We start from the raw sequence: 3705 nt of genomic DNA, 5'->3' as shown, positions 1-3705 counted from the left end.
GAGCTAAATCCCCAGCCCCGTGTGTTCTTTTATATGAGGGTTTGAGTGTAGGAAAGTGTGGCTGGGATGTGTTTCCGCCAAGATATCTAGCAGATATCTTGGGGCACCACGGTGTGGACCTAGCGGGTAAAAGACAACAATACCTTTTTATTTATTTATTTTTAAAGATTTATTTATTTATTAAGTACACTGTAGCTGTCCTCAGACACACCAGAAAAGGGCATCAGATCTCATTACAGATGGTTGTGAGCCACCATGTGGTTGCTGGGATTTGAACTCAAGACCTCTGGAAGAGCATTCAGTGCTCTTAACCGCTGAGCCATCTCTCCAGCCCCCTTTTTATTTTTTATATTTTTACAACACCACCCAGGTGTGATTAAAATCAGATCTTGGATTTCATGCAGAAATACCATCCCCCCTCCCCAAACACTCTTTCTTTGAGACAGGGTCTCTCTGTGTATCCATGGCTGTCCTGGAACTCAGAGATCTACCTGCCTCTGCTTCCTGAGTGCTGGGATTAAAGACTTATGAGACTACCACCTGATCTCTTAGTTTACTCTTTGAGGTAGAGTCTTGTTTATATAATGAAGGCTGACCTGGAGCTCTCTTTGTAGCCTGATTAGCCTTGAACTCATCACCTTCCTGCCCCTACTTGGGATGAGAGGCATGTTCTACCACGCCGTGCTTGCTGTTTCTGTAACGTCTATCTTAGGATTCCCATCACTCTGCCTACATTGCCTGTTTGTTCTTACATGATGTTACTTTTCCATGAGAGCTCTGAGTCTGTTAATCATCACTGCTTTAAATGCCCAGTCTGATACTCCCAGCATTCTGTCATATCTGATTCTAGTTCTTATACTCTCCAAGCTTAGCTTGGCCTTCCAGCGAACCGAGATCGGAGAAGAGAGGATTACTGACGGGACGTCCTGGGAAGCCGGCGCAGAAGCAGGGACGTATTGGGGTAAGATGGGCTAGAAAAGGCCTCGATGATTTAGGCTAGTGTGAGTAAAACTTGTAATAAAAAAGGGACAAGGTAATGCTACAGTGTTTTTGCATATGTGTTCTTTTAGAGTTATGTTTTAGTCTTTGGACCCCGACTAGAAATAGTTTGCACCCTAGACATGAGAGAGAATGAATAAACTAGGGAAATATCCAGGAAGACCAGCCTAAATCTTAAAGACAAAGACCGAGAAAACAAAAGGCAGGAAAGATTCACCCAGGTGTGTGGTACCAGGCGAGACTGCTCCTTTGTTAGGAACTGAAGGCTTCCACATGCATCAGCAGGGCTCAGCAGGGGTCAAACCCTGCAAGAGACCCGGAAGGGTCTTGTTCGGGCTGAAAGCATTCCGTGATTGTAATCTTCTTGTGCCGTAAATTCATGGGAGAGGCTTTTTGTCCAACAATCTCAAGACTTATGGCAGTCATCTTAACTGTGGCCATACGGCGGCCAGGCCCAAATCCAATATGGCTCCCTACATATGCTGTTGTTGAAAGTTATAAAGTGTACTTGATAAAAGGAATATAGAATAATAAAATGCATCTTTAGAGTCGTAGCAGGGAGGCGAAGGCAAGGGAAGTGTGTCTCAGTCCAAGGGTGGGCCTGAACCCCTGGCTGAGCTTTCCTTGACTTTTCCGGTTTTTCCCTCCTTTAGTTAAGACCAGATGGAGAGAGAAGGCTAAAGCTATTACCCTCTCCCAAATGGGAGGCTAGAAGAAGCTGGTGTTCGATGCCTTCCCCCGCCAACCGCCAAGGCCAACCAGGCTCTTCCACTGTTCCTGAAGTGGAACTCTGAGTTCTCTTGAGTTCTTGTCCCAGAAGAGCAGCGTTCTCTGAGACACTCCAAACCATCATCTCTCTTTCCAGGACAAACATGATGTCTACTGATCCTTACACTCTTTTCTTTCTTTTTTTTCCTCTTCCTCCTCCACCACTACTACAACTTCCTCCTTCTCCCCCCTCTCTCTTCCTCCCCCTTCTTCCCCCTTCCCCTCTTCCTCTCCCTTCCCACCCCTTCCTCCTCCTTCCTCTTCCTTTTCTTCCTTTATTAGTGTGTGTGTGTGTGTGTGTGTGTGTGTGTGTGTGTGTGTGTGTGTGTATGTGTGTATTTTGCTTACATGTATGTTTGGGCACCACATGCACACCTGGTGCCCACGGAGGCCAAGATAGGCTGTTTGGTCCCCTAGAACTGGAGTTCAGATGACTGTGAGTTGCCGTGTGTGTTAGGAGTCAAACACTCGTCTTCCGGAAGAGCAGGCAGTATTTTTAACTGCTGGACCATCTCTCCATCTCCAGTCCCTCCTTTTTGTTTGTTTTGTTGTTGTTATTCGTTTGTTTGTTTTGTTTGAGACAGGGTGTTGTACGGCTCTGGCTAGCTTCCAATTGCTATGTAGTTGAGGAATGATCTTGAACTCCTGATCCTCCAGCCTCCAGCTCCTAAATGCTTAGATTACTAACATATGTAATCACACCTGGTGTGTATAGTACTGGGACTTCATGTGTGTTCGACTGGCATTCTAGCACCAGATCCACATTCCCAGTTCCCGAACTCCTTCTAACTGGACATTTCAAACCTTGCCATCAAGTGCTGAGTGCTCGTGTAGAAGCAAACACTTTAAATATTACCTCATTTAGACGTTTCATCAATTCCTGCAGAGCAATGGCTCTCCCCCAGTCTACAGAATTTATTTTTGCAGCCCAGCAAAAAATGAAATACTTTGCTCCAAGTCATACAGTTAGCTAGAAAGTAGGATTTGGACTTGGGTCTGTCTTTTAGAAAGCTTATGTATATCCCACCTACCGTACTGTCCCCTACATCTACCAGACTCAGGATAGGGTTTCCCAGCAAGAGACGGACAGAAGCCAGATATCAAATCTGGATTTCAGACTGGAATGAAGGAAGAGAAATGGAAGCTAAGAAGGTTCCAAGCATTCGTTTCATTCTTGGCCTGCCAGTGTCAGGAGTCTGGAGGCTACTAGTCTAAACCCAGTTCTTCCTCCTCAGAGCCCATCACTGGGTAAGTTGCATCACCCCTCCTAGCCCCAAATTCTAGTGGTCGGTGGTGAAATTAATACTGCCAGGTGACAGATGTTTACGGGAGCCCAGATGTCAGGTTCCAAGTAAAAGCCTGCGAGCCTGACCACCCTCCCCAGTACCTTCGACCCTGTGGAGTACGATGTATCTCAAATGCTGCGACCCAAAAGGTACAGGTCGAGCACTTGAGCATAAGGCCAGGCTTAAACGGGAGTATCTGCTTCAGTACAATGGCCCCAAATGCCAAACACACATCGAGAACCCTGCCTCGATTCATTGGACCTATGCAAGATCAGCACATATTTATCCTAATTTCAGACCCACTCCCAAGAATTCACTTGTAGGAGCTATGGTGGGTTTGGGGCCCCTCATCTTCTGCTATTATGTTTTCAAAACAGACAGGGACAGAAAGGAAAGACTTATCCAGGAGGAAAATTGGACAGAAAATTTAACATCTCCTACTAAGTCTCCTTCTCCTGACTGTTGACCTCAAGCACTCAGCCCCTGACAGCTTGAGAGTACAATGGGACCAACCCCTCAGATCTTTGTAGACAAGTGTCCCAACTGTTGAGAAGGATGAAAGCAAACAGACAGACAGACAGACAGACAGACAAAGACGCGAACAGAAAACCTCATAGCTCCAGCTCACATCTACTTCTGAACCAATCTCAAT

The 3705-nt window shown here is 46.0% G+C and overlaps 1 pseudogene; it reads left to right on the top strand.

The window, feature by feature from the left end:
• Nucleotides 1–3104: 3104 nt before the first annotated feature.
• LOC108351140 (NADH dehydrogenase [ubiquinone] 1 beta subcomplex subunit 4 pseudogene) lies at nt 3105–3497 on the top strand (annotated as a pseudogene).
• The last annotated feature ends 208 nt before the right edge of the window (nt 3498–3705 follow it).

This window comes from Rattus norvegicus, chromosome 5 (assembly GCF_036323735.1).
Source record: "Rattus norvegicus strain BN/NHsdMcwi chromosome 5, GRCr8, whole genome shotgun sequence".
In the NCBI taxonomy this organism is placed as follows: domain Eukaryota; kingdom Metazoa; phylum Chordata; class Mammalia; order Rodentia; family Muridae; genus Rattus; species Rattus norvegicus.
Note: the sequence above shows the minus strand (reverse complement) of the source record. Positions and strands in the feature narration are given on the sequence as shown.